Raw genomic sequence first — 24,064 nt, 5'->3', positions numbered from 1 at the left:
TGTATATGCACCTAACAGAGGAGCACCAAGATATATAAAACTAATATTAACAGACTTAAAGAAAAAAAGAAAACAATGCAATTATACTAAGGAATTTTAACACCCCTCTACAACAATGAATGGGTCAACCAGACAGAAAATCAACAACAACAACAAAAATGGACTTAAACAACACATTAGACCCTTGGAGTTAACAGATATATATAGGACATTCCACCCAAAAGCAGCAGAAGGCACATTCTTCTCAAGTGCACATAAAATATTCTCCATAAAAGATCACACGTTAGGTCACAAAACAAGTCTCAATAAGTTCAAGAAGCTTGAAATCATATCAAGCATCTTCTCCAACCACAATGCTATGAAACTAGAAACCAATCACAAAAAAGGGAAAACTCACAGTTATGTGGAGGTTAAACCACAAGCTCCTGAACAACCAATGGATCAGCAAAGGACCTAGAAACAAATGAAAACAGAAATATAACATACCAAAATCTATAGGATGCAGCTAAAGCAGTTCTATGAGGGGAGTTCATAGAAATACAAGGCCTACCTTAAGAAACAAGAAAAATCTCAAATATGCAATTTGATTTTATACTTAAGAGAATTACAAAAAAGAAGAACAAACAAAGCCCAAAATTAGTAGAAGGGAGGAAATAATAAAGATCAGAAAAGAAATAAATGAGATAAAGACTAAAAACATATAGGAAATACCAATGAAACTAAGAGCTGATTCTTTGGAAAGATAAACACAATCAACAAAACCTTAGCTAGAATAACCAAGAAAAAAAGAAAGAGGACTCAATAAATAAAATCAGAGATGAAAGAGAAGTTACAACTAATACCAAAGAAATGCAAAAGATCAAGAGAGACTACTACTAACAATTATATGACAACAAATGGGACAACATATAAATGGATAAATGCCTAGAAACATACAATCATCTTAGAGTGAATCATGAAGAAATATAAAATGTGACCAGTTATTAGTAAGGAGATTGAAATAGTAAACAAAAATCACCCAACAAACAAAACCCTAGGACCAGAAGACTTCACTGGTAAATTTTACAAAATATTCAAGAAGAGTTAACACATATCCTACTCAAATTCCTCACAGAAAGAGAAAAAAACTGAATACTTTCAAACACATTTTATGAGGCCAGCATTACCCTGATACCAAAACTAGATAAGAACAGGACACTACCAAAAAAAAAAAAAAAAAGAGAAAAAGAGAGAGAGAGAGAGAAGAAAAAAAAGAAAGAATATTACATGTCAATACCCTTGATGAACCTAGATGTAAAAATCCTCAACAAAATATTAGCAAATCCAACAATACACTAAAAGGATCATATAGCACAATCAAGTAGGATTTATTCCAGGTATACAAGGATGGCTCAACATCTGCAAATCAATCAATGTGATACATCATTTAACAAAATAAATAATAAAAAACATATCATCTCAATAGATTTAGATAAAGTATTTGACAAAATTTAACATCCATTTATGATAAAAACTCTCAAGAAAATGGATATAGAGGGAACATACCTCAACATAATAAAGGACATATATGAAAAACCCACAGCTAATATCTCACTCAACAGTAAAAAGCTGAATGCTTTTCCTCTAAGATCAGGAGTGAGACAAGGATGCCCTCTCTCGTCACGTTTATTCAACATAGTTTTGGAAGTTGAAGCCACAGTAATTAGGCAAGGAAAAAATAAAAGATATCCAAATCAGAAAGGAAGAAGTAAATCTGTCACTATTTGCCAATGACAAGATATTAATACTATATATATAAAACCCCAAAGTCTTCATCAAATGACTTAGAACTAGTAAATGAAATCAGTAAAGTTGCAGGATACAAAATCAGTATACAGAAATCTGTAGTGTTTCTATACACTAATAACAAGTTATCAGAAAGAGAAATTAAGAAAACAATCCCAATTGCATAAAAAACAATAAAACACCTAGGAATAAGTTTAACCAAGGAGGTGAAAGACCTGTACACTGAAAACTATGACATTAATTAAAGAAACTGAAGAAGATACAAATACATAGAAAGATATTTAATGCTCATGGATTGGAAGAACTGACATTGTTTAAATGTCCATTCTACCCAAAGCAATCTACAGATTTAATGCAATCCCTGCCAAAATTCCAATGGCATATTTTACAGAACTAGAAGAAATCTAAAATTTGTATGTAACTACAAAAGATCCTGAATAAGAAAACAGTTTTGAGAAAGAAGTACAAAGCTGGTGGTATCATGCTCCCTGATTTCAAACTATACTACAAAGCTATCATAATCAGAATAGTATGGTATTGGCACAGCAGTAGACACATGGATCAATGGAACAGAACTGAGAGCCCAGAAATAAACCTCTGCATATATGGAAAATTTCTGACAAGGAGCAGAGAACATACAATGGAGAAAGGTAAATCTCTCCAATAAATGGTGATGGAAAAACTAAACAGCCCATGAAAAGGAATGACACTAGACCATACATAAAATTTTTATGTCTTATACCATACATAAAAATTAACTCAAAGTGAATTAAAGACTTGAATGTAAGACCTGAAACCATACAATTCTCAGAGAAAACATAGGTGCAACTTCATTGACATCAGATTAGCAATGTTTTTGTGGCTCTGATTCCAAAGGCAAGGGAATCAAAAGCAATAAGAGGGAGAAGATATTTGCAAACCATGTATCTGATAATGGGTTAACATCTAAAATATATAAAGAACTGATACAACTCAACAACAGAAAACAAACAACCTGATTAAAAAATGGGCAGACAATAGACATTTTTTCCAAATAAGAAATATAAATGGTCAATAGGCATATTAAAAGATACTAAACATCACTAATTATTAGGGAAATGCAAATCAAAACCCCAATAAGATATCACCTCACTCCTGTTAAGAATGTCTATTATTGAAAAGACAAGAAATAATAAGTGTTGGAGAGGATTTGGAGAAAAGGGGCCCTTGTAAACTGCTGGTGGGACTGTAAATTGGTGCAGCCATTATGGAAAACAGTATGGAGATTCCTCAAAAAATTAAGAATGGAACTACCATATGACCCAGCAATTCCACTTCTGGGTGTTTTTCCAAAGTAAACTACTTCAGAAAGACACATGCACCCTTATGTTCACTGCGGCATTATTTACAATAGCCAAGATATGGAAACAACCTAAGGGTCCATCAATGAATGAATGGATAAAAAAGATGTGAGTTCACACACACACACACACACACACTCACACACGCACACACACAATAGAATACTACATCAGCCATAAAAAAGTATGAAATCCTGCCATTTGTGACAACATGGATGGACCTTGTAGGTATGCTAAATGAAATAAGTCAGACAGAGAAAGAAAATACTGCATAGTTTCACTCCTATGTGGAATCGTAAAAAATAAAACAAGCAAAACAAAAACAAACCCATATATAAAGAGAAGAGTTTAGTGGTGACCAGAGGGGAAAAGAATTGAAGGGTGGGTGAAATGGATGTCAACTATATGCTGACAGATGATAATTAGACTTGTAGTCGTGATCAGTTTTATTATATATAGATGTTTAATTATAATGCTGTACACCTGAAACATAATGAAAAGTGTAAACCTGTTAATAAATCATGTAATATGCAACAAAAGAATTAACACTGATACATTTCTAGAAACATACATTCCCAGGAAGACTGAATCATGAAGAAACAGAAATATGAAAGGGTCAAGTTAATAAAAAGGATATTCAATCAGTAACCCAAAATTGTCCAGTTAAAAAGTCCAGAACGAAGATGGCTTCACTGGTGAATTCTACCAAACATTAAAAAAAGAATTAAAACCAATTCTCCTGAAACTCTTCTGAAATATTGAAGAGGAGAAACACTTTCAAGTTATTTATGAGGCCAGCATTAACTTGATACCAAAGTGAGACAAAAACACTACAAGAAAATACAAATACAGGTCAATATCCTTGATAAACATAGATGTAAAAATCCTCAGAAAATGTTAGCAAAGCAAATTCAGCAGCACATTAAAAGGATCATACACCATGATAATGTGGAATTTATCCCTGGGATGCAAAGATGGCTCAACATATATGAATCAATAACTGTGATACACCACATTAAAAGAAAGAAGGGGGCTTCCCTGGTGGCGCAGTGGTTGAGAGTCCTCCTGCCGATGCAGGGGACACGGGTTCGTGTCCCGGTCTGGGAGGATCCCGCATGCCGCGGAGCAGCTGGGCCCGTGAGCCATGGCTGCTGAGCCTGCGCATCCAGAGCCTGTGCTCTGCAACGGGAGAGGCCACAACAGTGAGAGGCCCACGTACCGAAAAGAAAAAAAAAAAAAAAAAGAAGAATCATATCATTTCCATATATGTAGAAAAAGTATTTGACAAAATTCAACATTATTTCATGATAAAAATCTCAAAAATTAGGTATAAAATGAATGTGTCTCAGCAGAATAAAGGCCACATATGACAAGCCCACAGCCAAAATCATACTCAGCAGTGTAAAGCTGAAAACATTTCCTCTAAGATCATGTACAAGCCATGAACGCACATTCTTGCCACTTCTATTCAAGACAGTACTGAAGGTTCTAACTAGAGTAATTAGGCAAGAAAAAGAATAAAAACATCCAAATCAGAAAGGAAAAAGTAAAATTGCCTCTGTTTGCATATGACACAATATTATATATAGAAAACCCTAAAGACTAACAAAAATCTGTTAGAGGTGATAAACAAAATCAGTAAAATTGCAGGATATAAAATCAACATACAAAAATCAGTTGCATTCCTATATAGTAACAATGAACTATCCAAAAAAAAAATTAAGGAAAAAAATCCCACTTACAATATCATCAAAAAGAATAAAATAATTAGGAATAAATGTAACCAATGAGGTAAAATATCATACACTGAAAGCTATAAAACAATGAAGAAAATGGAAGAAGACACAAAATAATGGAAAGATACCCTGTGTTCATGGATCAGAAGAATTAACATTATTAAAATTAATATTAATATTAAATTAAATTAATATTGTTAAAATGTCCATACTACCCAAAGAAATCTACAGATTCAATGCAATACATATCAAAATTCCAATGGCATTTTCCATAAAAATAGAAACAGGAACTCTGAAATTCATATGGAACCTCAAAAGACCCTTCATAGCTTAAAGTAATATTGAGCAAAAATAGCAAAGCTGGAGGCATCACACTTCAAAGCTAATCAGAACAATATTGCCATAAAGCAGACAGAAAGATCAATGAACAGAAAAGAGAGCCCGGAAATCAACCCATGCATATATGGTCAACTAATTTTCCACAAAAGTACCAGGACTATACAACAGGGAAATGATAGTCTTTTCAATAAATGGTGATGGGAACACTGGATATCCACATACAAAAAAATGAAATTGGACCTTTATCCTACAACATACACAAAAAACATCCCCAACTTAAATTTAAGACGTAAAACCATAAAACTCCTAGAAGAAAACACAGGGAAAAGCTCCTTGAAATTGGTCTTGATGATGATTGTTTGGATTTATTGCCAAAAGCACAGGCAACAAAAGCAAAAAAAAAAAAAAGTGGGACTACATAAAATTTAAAATGTTTCTTCATAGGAGAAAACCGATCAACAAGATGAAAAGGCAACTATGGAATGGGAGAAAATATTTGCTAACCATATATCTGATAAGGGGTTAATATCAAAAATATATAAGGAATTCTTACAAGTCAGTAGCAAAGTAACCCAAATAAACTGATGCAAAAAAGGGGAAAGGACCTAAATAGACATTTTTCCAAAGAAGGCTGACAAATGACTAACAGATACATGAAAAGAAACTCAACATCACTAACTGTCAGAGAAATGCAAATCAAAATCGCAATGAGATGTCACCTCTCATCTTTTAGAATTTCTATAATTGAATAGTTAACAGCAAATGTTGATGAGGATGTGGAGAAAATGGATCCCTTGTGCACTGTTGGCGGGAGTGTAAATTGTTATAGTCATATGGAAAACAGCATGGGTGTTCCTTTAAAAGTTAAATATAGAACTACCATATGATCCAGCAATACCACTCCTGGATCACTGGAGTAGGAAATGAAATCACCATCTTGAAAAGATATCTGTACTCCTGATTTTATTGTAGCTTTATTCACAATAGCTAAGATATGGAAACAACCTAAGCGTCTGTTGATGAATAATTGGATAAAAAAAATACATCACACACACATGCGCGCGCACACACACACACACAGAGGAATACTATTTGGCCATAATAAAGAAGGAAATCTTGCCATCTGTTATAATATGGAGGAACTTGCAGGGCATTATGCTAAGTAAAATAAGCGAGACAGAGAAAATAAATACTGTTTGTGTCATCTAAATGTGATATAGATGACATTTCTCTCTAAAGAATTATACCTGTTGTAATTCCTAAATGTGAATACTCCTAAGTATTTTGATTCCTTCCTTTACAGGTTACCTAGAAATTTCTGCAATTCCAACTTCACTTAGCATACTAGCTCTGAGTTTGTATTTCAACAAACTAGCCAAGCAAAAAATTGGGGCTATATTCATCTTCTTGAGCTAATAGTGAAGTCCAGGCCTTCCTTTGAGTCTATCCTCACCAATGAGTTTCACTCAGCTTAAAAATATGTCCCTTCCACCGTGTTGCAGCAAACTAAGAATCAATTCCTACATATATTCCCAAGTATCTACAATAAAAAGTCTTGCTAATCTTTTGTTCCCTAGATGATGCTTTCTCCTTGTTTTCCCAGAACGGTATAGGTCTAGTTATAGGTAATATGGTAAAAAAGCAAGCAGGGGATATACTGTCACATCACCTTGCAAAGTGTACCTCAGGTAAGATAATTATAGGGCTTTACAGAAGGTTAAGACCAGCCTCATAAGAAAGCAAAGGAGAATCAACTCCTGTACCAAGATATTCTCAATGTGAGATTTTCAGTCTCTGCAAAATAGAGGCACACTTGTACATAGGTAAAAATGGAGCTGAATTGAAATCCACTGTATTCAGTAGTGACAACAAATTTAAGGATCTCTATTATCTCTATGAATTATTTTCACCTGTGATGTTTTACCCATAATGCAACCAACATGGATTATTTTAAAGTCTCCAATGATCTATTACATTATCTAACATGTCCTTCCTTTCTGATACTTCATTTTAGGTAGAGATGGAAGGGGTCTCACCTTACTTTAAAGTTCCCTTATGCCTCATCTTTACATATTCTGAATAACTCTAAGCTTAACATATTACAAAAGTAACACATTTTGCAGTATAAATGACTTCAAATTTTAAATGATACCTCATTTAACATCAGATCACTATATTCCTTTAAACCAATGAGATAATACTGTCCATAAGGCAAAGATGGGTCATTTTTAAATGTTAATTTAAATTTTATATACCTTTTTTTCCCTCCTCAAATTGGTTGTTTCTCACTGCTTAAACCTAGAGAATGTGGAGAGTTTTGACTTCTATCAGGCAAGTGCTATCTATACACTTTTAGGATATATCAAATGTAAAATATGAATGTTTAAATAGTTTGAAGGAATACACATAATGGCAACAGATAGAATTAAATTACTCTGTTCTCCATTAAAAAAATCTGTTTATGCATTGGGTCTTTTTATTTATTTATTTATTTTGTGGTACGCGGGCCTCTCACTGTTGTGGCCTCTCCCGTTGCGGAGCACAGGCTCCAGACGCGCAGGCTCAGCAGCCATGGCTCACGGGCCCAGCCATTCCACGGCATGTGGGATCTTCCCGGACCGGGGCATGAACCCGTGTCCCCTGCATCGGCAGGCGGACTCTCAACCACTGCGCCACCAGGGAAGCACTGGGCCTTTTTATTTTAACAGACTATCAAGTTCATTATGCTAAACAAGATTTTTCTTTTAAAGAACCAAATATTTTGAGTTGATAAAAAAGCTTTTATCAGTCTGTCAAAGGACTAACAATGAAAAGAAATATCATTCTGACCTAGCTGCTAACAGTATCATACTCAGCCTTTATTGTATATTTATTTGGTAAGATTTTATTTATTCAACATTGAAAACAGAGGTGTAAAAACCAATGTTTCACCTAAACAGTCTGCTAATCTAACAAGCAAACTAGAAGCTCAAGATCTTGATAGCTCCCTAACCACACTATATTGAGCTCGATGTATTCCAGTAAAGACTACGGATTTCTCTCCCAACTGAATTGTTATAAAGGATACCACCTTTGCTCTGAGGAATAACTAAAGATATAGTTTAGAAATCAATTGATAGAAATTTGTAGAAATGTGCTGGTAAGAAGCAGCAGAGTGATGGATCTCGAAATGTTGCAGGGAATATCAAGATAGATTAAAGTTTTATAGAATGGACCCTGGTTGCCATATCCATCATGCTCCCAGCTAAATGCCACAATGCTAACTGTTACAAGTAAAGGCATTTCTACCTTAGAAACATTCCCAGTTTTTGTGCTAGCCTGGGTGTTCCATAGAGATCCCTGTTGAGCAAGACCCATAATCCATGGGTCAGGTTTTATACTTTGAATTCATGTCAATCTCAGATACCCTCCCCCTTTCCCCACCCCACCCCCAGTGTAAATTCAGGCAGAGACATTTTTACAGATTAAACATTCTTTTTTCCTGCATGCCTTAATTTTTAAGAGGGACAAAAATATTTTCATCACTAACCTTAATTTTGAATTTTGCTTTTTCATGAATATGTATGGCCTCCAAAGCAGTCCCCAGGGTCTCCCTGTTCACTGGTCTCTGACTGTACCTTGGAATTCCTTGCTTCATGAAAGTAGTAGTGGTAGTAGTTATAGTAATGGGCAGTTTAACATGTGACAAGCACTGTTGTAAGATATTTTTCGCTTATTAACTAATTTAATTCTTTCAACTTGCCCATTTTATAGATGAAAAAACTGAGGCACAAAGAGTTTAAGTAACTTGCTCAAGATGACAGTACTAGTATGTGGCTGAGTTGGAATTTCAATCTAAACAGTATAACTCAAAAGTCTTGGATTTTAGCATTACGATACTTCAGCAGAAAAATTGAAAAGAAAGCAGTTTTCCCGGTCTCTCACATCATGCTTCATGCCCCAGATGTTAGACTTGACTAGTTCTTGTCAGTTCTGTGGCATTAAACTACATGTGCCACATTCCTCTTTCGAAGTTATATGAAATATTAACCCATCAAAAAGTAAGATGCGATTTGCTGGGAATTTTTTTAGTGACAAATAAAGTGGAAATTTTCTTTTCTTTTTTTATAATATGTTTTAGAGAAATAAAACACATTATTATATTTAGTTTAACAACCATTGTTTTCGGAGGAGGTAGAAAATTTTCCATTGTAATATTCCTCTTCTCATTAAGGTAATGTATTCACTCATAATCTGGTGAAGCAAGTGATAAAAGTCAAGGCAAAGAGAGATGTTGAATAGAAGCAAGTGTTCTTCCATTATATCCTTTTATTGATTGCTGTAATTAACCACAGTCTTCTCAGATTTAAAAGTGTTCAGGTTCCAGTGAAGTTAAATCATAGCACCATTCCACTTAAAAAATACCCTACATTCTGATTTTTCTCTCTTGCATCTATGAAATAGAAGAAACAGTGAATTTCAAGTGGATAAACTTTATAAGTCACTGAGCTCAAGTCACACTTAAAAATTGTACTTATGAAACCTTGGTATGAACCACTTGTTTCAAAATAATAGCAATGTTTTCAATCATTAGCTAAAAACCCTAAGAAGTGGCCAATACCTAGAGCTTCTCATCAGCATGTGTACCATTTATATTTAACCACATAACCTACAAGTAAAGCTTTATTTTTTGGCCCAGCTACACATCTTCTGAGAAGGTGGGTGATCCTGTTAACATTGTCAACTTCCAGCATCATTAAAAAAATCCTTTAATTTGGGATGAGATGCCCCAAGCTGCTTCTCAGTGATCCCTTAATATTTTGTCCTTGTTTATATTTTCTCAGTACATAGAAAATGCAACATAAGAAATAGGTCAAGATGTAGAAACTGGAATGAATTAAAAACAAGTTAAACCAGTAGTAGACAGAATTGATATGCTCTTCTCCACAGACTTCAAATTATTCCTGTTTCAGCCAGCAGGTGTCTACAGGTGTAGGCCTGCAGGTACCATCAGGTGGCAAGGCATGAAGAGTCAGGGATAGCAGAGTAATTGCCATGGAAGGATAAATTAGCCTAAGTGCTACTTGCCAGAAGAAGTCTGTTGGAAATCTCTCTTCCACCCATTCTGGATCTAATATGCCAATTAAGTTTAGTTCTTCCTATGAAGAAACAGTTTTAAAGTAACAGCAAAGCTCTATTTGCAAGTAAGGAGAGAGGGAAAAAGTCCTTTCTCTCTAAGGAATTATACCTGTTGTAATTCCTATTGCGATTTCAGCTCTTATGTTTCTAGAGTCATCTTATTTACAAATTAACAATTTTTTTTAAGGGAACAATTTTCATGCTTAGAATAAATTTTTATGAATTGAACACTTATGCTAGAAGTTATGGAAACAAATTTTCTAGCCTATATTGCAATAAGTAGTAAGCTTCATAAAGCAAATCACTGTTGATGAGGTACTACATACACACACACACACACACACACACACACACACACACACACATTACCTAATGCGCCATAACTAAAAACTTAGAGAAAGTAATTATTTTACAGTAGAAATATATACAATAATTAAGATTTCCCCCACATTGTTAATTAATATGTTACTAGGTCATTGTATATTGCATCATTTGGGCAGGTCTCGCTCAGTGGGAAAATGGAGTTGTATTTGAATACACTCTTCTGACTCTAAAGATCATGCCTTTCCATTCACGTTTATCACACTCCTTAGATTCTGATATTTTCTTGATTTCAAGTAACTTTATTATTTCAAGAATGGTACTTTATTAAATATGGACATAAATGTGTTTTGTTACAATATATTGTAAAACTTCAGGGAATATAGTCTATAGTAAAAAATCTATACTACAAAGCTATGATAATCAAGACAGTATGGTACTGGCACAGAAACAGACACATAGATCAATGAAACAGGAGAGAAAACCCAGAAATAATCCCATACACTTATGGACAAAGGAGGTAAGAATATACAATGGAGAAAAGACAGTCTCTTCAATAAGTGGTGCTGGGAAGATTGGACAGCAACATGTAAACTAATGAAATTAGAATATTCTCTATTTTGTATAACACCATATAAAAAATAAACTCAAAATGGATTAAACACCAAAATGTAAGACTGGATACTCTAGAAATCCTAGAGGAAAACATAGGCAGAACACTCTGACATAAATTACAGCAATATCTTTTTGGATCTGTCTCCTAGAGTAATGGAAATAAAAACAAAAATAAACAAATGAGCCCTAACCAAACTTAAAAGCTTTTCCACAGCAAAGAAAATGATCAGAAAAATGAAAAACACAACCTATGGAATGGGAGAAAATATTTGCAACAATGCAACCAACAGGGATTACTTTCCAAAATATACGATCAGCTCATACAGCTTAATATCAAAAACAAAAAACAATCCAATCAAAAAAGAGCAGAAGACCTAAATAGACATTTCTCCAAAGAAGACATACAGATGGCCAAAAAGCACATGAAAATATTCTCAATATCACTAATTATTGAAGAAATACAAATCAAAACTACAATGAGTTATCACCTCTTACCAGACAGAATGGCCATCACCAAAATGTCAACAAATAATAAATGCTGGAGAGGGTGTGGAGAAAAAGGAACCCTCTTACACTGTTGGTGGGAATATAAATTGGTACAGCCACTGCAGAGAACAGTATGGAGATTCCTTAAAAAACTAAAACTAGTTACCATATGATCCTACAATCCCACTCTTGGCATATATCCAAAAAAATCTCTAACTCGAAAAGATAACTGCACCCCAATGTTCATAGCAGAACTGTTTACTATAGTGAAGACATGGAAGAAACCTAAAAGTCCATTGACAGATGAATGAATAAAGAAGATGCAGTGTATATATATATATATATTATATATATTATATATATATATATAATATATATAATATATATATATATTATGGAATATGGTATATATATGGAATACTACAAATATATGGAATATTACTAAGCCATATAAAAGAATGACATAATGCCATTTGCAGCAATATGGATGGACCTAGAGTTTATTATATTAAGTGAAGTAAGTCAGAGAGAGAAAGACAAATATCATATAATATCACCTATATGTGGAATCTAAAAAAATTATACAAATGAACTTATTTACAAAACAGCAATAGACTCAGAGAAAACAAACTTATGGTTACCAAAGGTGGAAGGGAGGGAGGGATAAATTAGGAGTTTGAGGTTAACAAATACACATTACTATATATAAAACAAACAAGGACCTATTGTATAGCACAGGGAACTAGACACAATATCTTAAACTATAATGGAAAAAATCTGAAAAAGAACATATATAGATATAATCGAATCACTTTTCTATAAACTTGAAACTAATACATTGTAAATTAACTCTACTTCAATTAAAAGAAAAGAAAATCCATTGTAATAATGCGTGTCTTGATGTTAATGGAAAGTAAGGTATTTTTAGTTACATACTTTGTAATGAAAGAAGGTAATATTTTTTTAGGTAAAAAACTATTTAACAAGCACTGTACACAAATTCTCTCATTAATCCTCAAAACAACCCAGTGAATCAGACTCAATATCAACCCAACTTAAGATAAAAATCATAGGGATTTTCAAAGCTATATAATCACTATCCAACTATGTGGTAAATAGTAGATCTGGGAATTGAGTTCAAGCCTACTGAGCTCTAATAATTTTGTGCTTTCTTTCCACTATACCATGCTGCCTGAAATGGAATGTTCCCCCTACCTTAAATTTTCTGCCAAACATTTCTGATCTTCACCATAATATCGTTATAACTATAATGAATGCAAAACTCCTAACCAGTGTTAATTTTCAAATTTGCATATTTCTTAATTTTTCATTTTGTATTTGATGCCTTATTAACCATTTTAAAACTGGATATATTTAATAATATATAATCTCTCCAGTTTCACTCCCATATTGGGATATTAAAAGTAAAATTTCTAATCAAATTATGTGAAAAATAAAGATATATATCATTAATTAAGATGTTATGACTTTTTGAATCACAAAGGGAATGAAGGAAATTCTTGGCTTGAAAATTTAAAGTGATGTTTTCTATTAAGAACAAGTTAAAAGTTATTTGCACTTTACTCAGATGGAAATTTTTACTCCTAGACCTAAATAATTCCTACTTTGAGTCTCCTTTATTTGAAAATATGACTATTTTCCACTAAAGTCATTTTACCTATTTCTACTTTTCCTTTCACCAAACCAAATAATGGTGTGCTTGAAAGTATGAGGATTCTGAGATAAAACAAGATAGTAAACACAAACAAAATTATGATTTATCTATTCTCTTTCATGAAAACATTAACCAATTTTTGACAATATTAAGAAGAGTTAAACCATAATTCTTTAATTAACACATCAGAGGTAAATCATGTGGCAGGAACAGCCTGCACCTGTATTCCAAAACCAGCTGTTCCTGCTAAAATTAATGTCTGTAGAATCCTGGCTGACAGTGGACGATTGAGTCATTAATCAAAAATGTGAAAGTTTACTGCAGTTTCAAGGTTTGGTACAATTCTAATTTACTCATCACCAGTTTCCTAAGAAATATAGATAGAAGAAAAGAATTAGGTAAAATTCTTGATTAAACAAGTCATATTTTTCTAATACTAACTTGATTCATTGGATCCTTCTTTACTTATAAAAAGAATCTCTCTGCAATGTTTCCCACTTGTTTACCATATACTAGTGGAAGGAAGGAAAGAAGGAAGCAAGCAAGCAAGAAAGGAAGGAAGGAAGACTGACTCAGGAATATAAAATGAAATCAAAAGAACCTGAAGCAAACATATAGACACCACTCCTTGATCTATGATCCTAAAATATATCCCTCACTTGATGTAAGGTTAAATTGATCTATTATGCATTTACAAAATACAGTTTAAACTTTACACTTTGTTCTGATTCCAGCCAAGATGTAAAATCAGGGACAACATTTCCCTTTGGCTGGAAATAATTTTTTAAAACTGGAAAAATATATGAAACAACAATTTTCAAAATTTTGGACATCAGTCATTCCTGAAAGATAGAAACAAAGAAGGTGAGCACTATGATTTTTCCACCTTACAGTTTAGAGACAGTTTCCAAGCTTAGGACAAGGAGAGAGTATCAAAGTAGAGTTTGGCAGTCTCTCTATTGAGGAGAATGAGCTGAGAGCATGAGTCAAAGGAGGATAAAGCGTGCCAGAGTCCCTGAGAGAAGAGAACTGTGCAGAGTTACCATCAGGTTTTCAGTGAAGTCCTAATGAGCACAGGCACACAAGGAAACTATTGCAGTCTAGAAAAGAAGCAACGAGAGTATAGTGCACAGTCTCTGAAGCTCACACAAGGCTGAATATATTTACTATTTATAATAGGCAGAGTAGAAAAACCACATAATTCAGAGCAATGGGTAAAGTGTTCAGAAGGGTATTCCCTCAGAAGTGGAGTAATATTAACCCTAAATTGATTGTGTTCTAGAATGCTTAAGAAAGCTTAAAAGAAACAAACTGTTTCTATATAACTTAATCATATTCCATAACACAGCAGAATAATATTTTCAGGAATACATAAATATTTCAGTAAGCTGAAATAAAATGGTACTTTCTCAGTTTGATAAATTACAGCTATGGAAAACCTACAGCTAACAATACAATTAAAGACTGTATGTTTCAATAATAATAATAATGCAGTAAGACTACTCTTACACAGTTCTATTAACATTTTAGAGGAGGTACTAGTCTAAGAAGTATGGCAAGGAAAAAAAAAGTAAAAGATATTCATATTGGAAAGGAAGATGTAAAACTCTCTCTATCCATGGATGTCATAAACACCTACAGAGAAAATCTGATGGAATCTACCAAAAAAGCTACTAGAATAAATGAGTTTACCGAGGTTGCAGATACAAGATCAATATACAAAAATCAACTATATTTCTATTACTAATAATGAGCAATCAAAAATTGAATTTTAAAATAATATTATTTACATTAACATCAAAAATATAAAGGGCTTAGGGATAATCTGACAAAATGTCTACAAAACCCATATTTTGAAAATGATAAAGTAGATACAAAAATTAAACAAGACCTAAATAAGTAGAGAGATAAATAATGTTCATGGAAGATGAAATATTTACCAAGATGTCAATTCTTCCTAACTTGATAATAAATTCAACCAAATATCAATCAAGATCCCAGCAGGCTTTTTACACAACTGATAAGCTGATTATAAATTTAAATATAAATGCAAAGAACCTAGAATAGTAAAGGAAATTTGAAATAAAAGAGGAAAGTTAGAGGACTTATGTTACCTGACAAATATATATTATAAATTTACAGTAATCAAGACCATGTGATATTCATGTAGAGATAGACATATAGATAAACAGGGAAAATAGAAAGTCCATAAAAGACTCACACATATATGGTCAATTAATTTTTGACAAAGATGCCAGGACAATTAAGTGGATAAAGAATAATCTTTTCAACAAATCGTGCTGGAACAATTGTATATCCATATGCAAAAAATAAACCTTGATGCATACCTCAAACCACTGACAAATATTGACTCAAATCATATTATGAATGTAAATTTAAAGTCTAAAACTATAAACTTCCGGAAGAAAACATAGAAGAAAATCTTCATAATCTGGATTGGCTTAGGCAATGATTTCTTAGATATGGCACCAAAAGCAATCCATACAGGAAAAAAAAAAAAAGTCAATAAAATCAAGAACTCTTGCTCCTTAAGAAATGCCTACTTATAGAATAAAAAAGGCAAGGTACAGGCTGGAAAGAAATATTTGCAGATTATTTGTTTGAAAGAGAACTGCTATCCAGAAAATAATAGGAATTCTCAGAACTCAACAAAAAGAAAACGAACACCTCATTTATCAAAATGGGCAAAATATTTAAATAAAATTTCAAAGAATATATATGGATGGAAAATAAGCAACAAAAAATGACCAATATTATTGGTTATTAGGGAAATGCTAATTAATAGCATGATGAAATATTACTACAAGCCTATTAGGATGGCTAAAAAGAAAAAGATTGACCATACCAGCTATTGGGGGAATGTGGAACGAATGCAACTCTTATAAGTACATTGCTGGTGGGAATTTAAAATGGTGCTACTATTTTGGAAAGTAGCTTGACAGTTTTGCAAAAATTTAAGCATATACCTACCACATGACCCAGGCTTTCTACTTCTAAGTATTTACCTAGGAAATGGAAAACCTAAATCTATGTAAAGACTTGTTTATGAATTTTCATAGCAGCTTTATTTGTAATAGCCAAAAACTTAAAACAACCTGAAAGTCCATCATTGATAGGCAAATGGATGAACAAATTGTGGTATATCCATACAACAGACTAATCCTCTGCAATAAAAAAGTAATAATACATGGAAAAACATGGGTAAATAATTAATTATCCTGAGTGAAAGAAGCCAGACAAAAATGTATACATAAAATATGATTCCATTTATATAAAATTCTAGAAAATGCAAACTAATATAAAGTGAAAGAAAGCTGATCAGTGGTTTCCTGGTGAAAGGGGGTAAAAAGAAACAAGAAGGAGAATTACCAAGGGATATATGGCAACTTTTAGAGGAATAGATTTGTTCATTGCCTTCACTGTGATGGTTTGAAGATATATACATATGTCCAAACTTACCAAACTGTACATTTTAAAAATGTGAAGTTTATTGTATATCAGTGATTCCCCAATAATCTCACATTTTAAATAATTTAAAAATTTAAATAAGTTTCAGAATTCTGATCTCAATTTTGACTTGAAAGAGTTTCAAAGTCTTAGGAAGTCAATAGTCATGAAGGATCTAGTGTTTGGTTGGAAAACCCAAGTGTCAAGCTTTTCTTCTGATACTGAATAACTTTTCTATTATGCATATTAAAATTCAAGCCACACCTTGGTGCCTAGTGCCACTGTGTAATCTCATTAAATTACAGCATGTCTACACTCAGTAAACATTCCCACTGGATTATGACTAAATTCTTAGCAATGTCTGCACTTTAGGCATCTTGTCTGTTTTAAAGATCTACTTCAATGCCTAGCAAATTGTACATCTTTAACAAAGAGCTGTTGAGTGATTGAGTAAATACAAGAAAAAGTTTACAACATTTTACTACTGTGACACATCAAACCACTCTTGGTTACCTAGGAGATTATAATTTGGGGGCAACAAAAACAATAGTAATCATGATTACTGCATTCTTACTTTGGATCATCCATAGATTTAAGCATTTCTTCTTAATTCCTCAAACAATGATACTGATACTTCTGTTTTATTGTCTTGGCAGATAAATTTCACTACAGGTGAACAATATTTTATATCAGGCTCATATTCACATACAGGATTTCTATGAAGTACTTGTTTCAGAAAAAAATCACTTTAATAAAAGAAGATATTTTATTGATATTAATTTGGCTTGAAAATTGCATTTGCACATCTCTAATTTTAAGTACAACTCTTCAATAACCTTTCCCATTCTTTACATCTTTCCTGTTTCATGTGGCAAAACTAAACCCTTACCTACAAAAATCAAGCAGTGGTCCATTAATAACAATACAAATAGAGAACAAAGTATATTTCCTTTATGATTTCATTGATTCATAAATCTTAAGTGTATTAATCATGACTAGATATTGGAACTTCCCTGGTAGTCCAGTGGCTAAGACTCCATTCTCCCAGTGCAGGGGTCCGGGTTGGATCCCTGGTCAGGGAACTAGATCCCACATGCTGTAACTAAGAGTTCATATGATGCACCTAAAAATCCTGCATGCAACTAAAGATCCCTCATGCCACAACTAAAAGATCCTACATGCCGCAACTAAAGATCCCATATACCTCAACTAAAGATCCCACAGGCTGCAACTAAAGATTCCACATGCCACAACGAAGACCAGCTCAGCTAAATAAATAAACAAAACAAATATTAAGAAAAATCATGACCAGGTATTTGCAAAACAATTATAATGATAAGATTATTAGTAATAATAATGAGAAACAGTGGTAAAGGGGAGATTATGAATTGAATAGAGAAAGTCCTTAAAGTAATCATAGTTGACAGGTTAAAAAATTCTTTGTATAAGACTAAATCTTTTTTTTTCCCCTTGCTAACTGCTAATTTCAATGACCATGGAAAATACAAACCATCTGGCTTTCTGGAAACTGTAAGTATACCTGTGGTATACATACATATACACACACACCTAAGGCTTTACTTTTTCTAACTATAAAATGTTCTTTGATTTTTATTTTCCCAATAAAGTGATAATAACTAAACTTCACACATTCCTAAGAAAGCTTATTCAAAATTGCTGTCTGAAAAATACCAAACTACTTTCTCAAAATTTTTCTTGCCATATTTATTCTGTTACAGCTAATTAGTTGTATTATACTAATAGTTTTTCATAAGCAACTGATGTTAGTTTGCTGATTTTTAAAACCAAAGTATATGTCTCTAATTTAAGGCATGATGCTTATCCTGAACATATTTTAAATAATACAACTATGATGATAAATACAGTGGAAACACACTAAACTAGTTCTAACATAACCAAATAAAAACAGGCAAAAATTATTGCTCAGACTCATAAAATAAATTGTAAAGCAGTAATATTTGATGTAAATATATACAATGGAATATTATTCAGCCATAAAAAGGAACAGAATTGTGCCATTTGCAGAGACGTGGATGGACTTAGAGACTTTCATACAGAGTGAAGTAAGTCAGAAGGGGAAAAACAGATATATATTAACGCATATATGTGGAATCTAGAAAAATGGTATAGATGAACTTATTTGCAAAGCAGAAATAGAGACACAGACATAGAGAATAAATGTATGGATACCAAGGGGGGAAGGGGGTGTAGGATGGATTGGGAGATTGGGATTGACATATATACACTACCATGTATAAAATAGATAATTAATGAGAACCGACTATATAGCACAGGGAACTCTACTCAGTGCTCTGTTGTGACCTAAATGGGAAGGAAATCCAAAAAAGAGGGGATATGTGTATATGTATAGCTGATTCACTTCACTGTACAGCAGAAACTAACACAACATTGTAAAGCAAGTATACTCCAATTTTTGTAAAGCAGTAATATTTGATGTAAATATATACAATGGAATATTATTCAGCCATAAAAAGGAACAGAATTGTGCCATTTGCAGAGACGTGGATGGACTTAGAGACTTTCATACAGAGTGAAGTAAGTCAGAAGGGGAAAAACAGATATATATTAACGCATATATGTGGAATCTAGAAAAATGGTATAGATGAACTTATTTGCAAAGCAGAAATAGAGACACAGACATAGAGAATAAATGTATGGATACCAAGGGGGGAAGGGGGTGTAGGATGGATTGGGAGATTGGGATTGACATATATACACTACCATGTATAAAATAGATAATTAATGAGAACCGACTATATAGCACAGGGAACTCTACTCAGTGCTCTGTTGTGACCTAAATGGGAAGGAAATCCAAAAAAGAGGGGATATGTGTATATGTATAGCTGATTCACTTCACTGTACAGCAGAAACTAACACAACATTGTAAAGCAAGTATACTCCAATTTATAAAAATGCTGAGCTAGATATTTCTTAACCAAAATCTTCAAAAATCATTTAATAAAATGACCTAGAATAAAAATATTTGTATTATTTAAGATAAAGTTTGTAAACTATATTTAAAAAGTCAAAGTCCTGAACATGTTGATCTCTCAGATTTTTTTTTTCCCCTTGCTAACTGCTAATTTCAATGACCATGGAAAATACAAACCATCTGGCTTTCTGGAAACTGTAAGTATACCTGTGGTATACATACATATACACACACACCTAAGGCTTTACTTTTTCTAACTATAAAATGTTCTTTGATTTTTATTTTCCCAATAAAGTGATAATAACTAAACTTCACACATTCCTAAGAAAGCTTATTCAAAATTGCTGTCTGAAAAATACCAAACTACTTTCTCAAAATTTTTCTTGCCATATTTATTCTGTTACAGCTAATTAGTTGTATTATACTAATAGTTTTTCATAAGCAACTGATGTTAGTTTGCTGATTTTTAAAACCAAAGTATATGTCTCTAATTTAAGGCATGATGCTTATCCTGAACATATTTTAAATAATACAACTATGATGATAAATACAGTGGAAACACACTAAACTAGTTCTAACATAACCAAATAAAAACAGGCAAAAATTATTGCTCAGACTCATAAAATAAATTGTAAAGCAGTAATATTTGATGTAAATATATACAATGGAATATTATTCAGCCATAAAAAGGAACAGAATTGTGCCATTTGCAGAGACGTGGATGGACTTAGAGACTTTCATACAGAGTGAAGTAAGTCAGAAGGGGAAAAACAGATATATATTAACGCATATATGTGGAATCTAGAAAAATGGTATAGATGAACTTATTTGCAAAGCAGAAATAGAGACACAGACATAGAGAATAAATGTATGGATACCAAGGGGGGAAGGGGGTGTAGGATGGATTGGGAGATTGGGATTGACATATATACACTACCATGTATAAAATAGATAATTAATGAGAACCGACTATATAGCACAGGGAACTCTACTCAGTGCTCTGTTGTGACCTAAATGGGAAGGAAATCCAAAAAAGAGGGGATATGTGTATATGTATAGCTGATTCACTTCACTGTACAGCAGAAACTAACACAACATTGTAAAGCAAGTATACTCCAATTTATAAAAATGCTGAGCTAGATATTTCTTAACCAAAATCTTCAAAAATCATTTAATAAAATGACCTAGAATAAAAATATTTGTATTATTTAAGATAAAGTTTGTAAACTATATTTAAAAAGTCAAAGTCCTGAACATGTTGATCTCTCAGATACATTACAGGAGCTTATTGCAGAAACTAACACAACATTGTAAAGCAAGTATACTCCAATTTATAAAAATGCTGAGCTAGATATTTCTTAACCAAAATCTTCAAAAATCATTTAATAAAATGACCTAGAATAAAAATATTTGTATTATTTAAGATAAAGTTTGTAAACTATATTTAAAAAGTCAAAGTCCTGAACATGTTGATCTCTCAGATACATTACAGGAGCTTATATCAATAAAAGTAACAATAGTGACAGTCAAAGAGAAAAAGTTTGAAGTTGCAGGATGAAAACCTATACATATCATTAATATAGTCTACCTTTTTTAAACTCAAAAGGGTAAAAAAAAATCATACCATTAATATTTTCTCAAAACCTAGAATAAATGGACCTCATTATCTTGGAACTAAGCCATACTCAAATACTTCTGTAAAAAAAAATGTTTTTCTCAGTTAGGGGCTATCATTATTTCCTTAAAATCAATAGACACTTAAAAAAATATCTATTCCCAGTATTCTCAAACTAGGTATTTTAAAATTCTATTTCCCCCCTTTTTTGTTGTTATTCTTTCTCTCTCTCCTCAGACAGTGAGCAATAATCTGACCACTACTGATGAGCCTGAATTTAATGGTTTCACTTCTTTCTCCTCACCAGAGTAGTGATTTCATCCGGCAATTGCCTTTTTCTCTTCTGTCAAGTCTTCTGCAACATAATCCATCAAGCCCTTTCTTGAATTGTCTCTACTTATTTCTCTTCAAGTGCAGTGAAACGCCTCCTCTTTGAGATCACGTTTAAATATAAAAGATATACATGCACACACACACGCATTGGTTCATGTTAATCCTTTGTATTTGAATATACTCCATGTTCTTATAATAAAACCTATACTGAGTCATGTTTTTACTAATTTACCCCAATAGCAACACATACTAGAGGAAGGAAAGGATATTATCTTAGAAATTCTAAATGAACTGGATGGTAGTCCTGGATTTCCTATTAACAGTGTGACTTTGGAAACTATTTGCTTGTTTTGTACTTGTTTCTAGATCACTGAGCAGGCTCTCTCTCAGTTATCTAATTTGTTGTGATTATTTAGATTTCTTCTCTTGTTACCATTTCCACCAAAATATAAGAAGACATTAAATGGATTGAAAAACAATTGTCAGATCAAATTCCCGTTGGCAAAGACATTGGTGATCAACAGGTGAAACTAATGACTGAGTTGAAAAGTAGGATTTCACTTATCTCTATTTCTCTAGAGATTCTGTATAATTAAGAGTTGACTGTATCTGTTTCCTATTTATTGATACTTCAGTGACCTTGAGAAACTAAGTAAATTCCTCCATGGACTTCCTTGAAAAAGTTGCATCTCTTTCACATTTCTTCTTTCTTTAGCAATGGTAATGGTATAAGTTTCAGGTGTTTAGCTACCATAAATTTTTGTTCACATAGAGTAGAAAGGTAATCTAAATGGCTACTCACAATGTATTCATTCCTCCAAAATTTCTACTCACCAGGCACATTCCTAGTACTAAATTTGATTAAATAATTATTTTAAGTGATCTCTATTCAGGGTACATACAGATTTGAGATAAAAGCTAGAAAGAATTTCAAGCTGCAATTATATTTCCTGACTGTTTTTTTTTATACCTAGAAGACTTGCTGGAAACCTGTTTCATTTGATAAACTATAACCATTTGGCAACTTTTGACTAAAGTTATTGACATATTACTCTTCTACAGTAAAAAATCTACTGGGTTCAAAGTGATGTGATAAATTCATTTAGAGAGTGAATATTTGATCTGAAATATGAAGTCAACAAAACGTATTAAACTGAAATTTAGAGATTTTCTGAGGCAGTATTTAATCAATTGTTCAATGAATTTTTACTTACAATTATTTCATTAAATGAGTTACTTTCAATATTTCTTTGTAAAAAAGTCATTACAGTGACATTTTAAAACTACCTCCTTCCCCCACCAAAAAAAAAAGAACATGTATACTTTGGTTTATAGATTAGGGCAAAATTCTATGAAGTGCTTCCATGTAAAGCACTAACTATTCTAGGCTACTTCAAGTCTTTGAAATCAGCAGTATTAACATCAGTCGCTCAATTCCTTTTATAGATAGGTTCTGACACTTCCTGCCTTACTCTAAATACAGAGAAAGACACTTTGATTTAGCTTGATGTAAACAAAAGCACAAATATGAACTCTGTGGATTATTATTTAATATAGGCTGTATATCTATTGTGAATAAATTTTTATTATATTTTCATTCATCATTTTTACTGACTTAAGTTTATGACCAAACAGCAACTAAGAAATAAAAGTTACAGCAAAAAACCCGGTAATTTTAAACATATACGTCAGCATTCACACATGAGAACAAATGCTCCTTCCCCTTCAGACTTGTCACATCTGGAAACTATTTGCCTATTCCAATTATCCTAAACCTACCTGAAACACATCATTAATGTATATTTCTAAAATACAAATAAGAAAAGATATTAACTATATAAATATCATAAAAGACATAAAAATCAGTGATTAAAACTGTACACTTTAGAATTTAGTAATTTTACTCAACTTTCAAGAGTGAAAAGTCAGTCTCTAGACATGAGATTTTTAAGTATGAAAAGGAAATTAAAATCTCTCACTTCATCGTTCACCATTCTCTAAATCATTCACTTGGTTCCACACTAAATTCAATAAACAAGTCAAGCTGGTGTCACCATCAGGGCCCTGCATTTATTACTCCCTCTATCTGAAGCTCACTCTCCCTAGATTTTTGCACATCAAACTCCTTAGATTCACTTAGGTCTCAGTTCAGAGATTGCACTGATTACAATATTCTAAGTTGCCTCCCCTTCCCAAAGTCACTTTCTATTTCACTATTCTGTTTTGCTTGCTATGAAATACTTACGACTATCTGAAAAT

This window comes from Neophocaena asiaeorientalis, unplaced genomic scaffold (assembly GCF_003031525.2).
Source record: "Neophocaena asiaeorientalis asiaeorientalis breed wild unplaced genomic scaffold, Neophocaena_asiaeorientalis_V1.1 scaffold644, whole genome shotgun sequence".
NCBI lineage: Eukaryota > Metazoa > Chordata > Mammalia > Artiodactyla > Phocoenidae > Neophocaena > Neophocaena asiaeorientalis.
Note: the sequence above shows the minus strand (reverse complement) of the source record.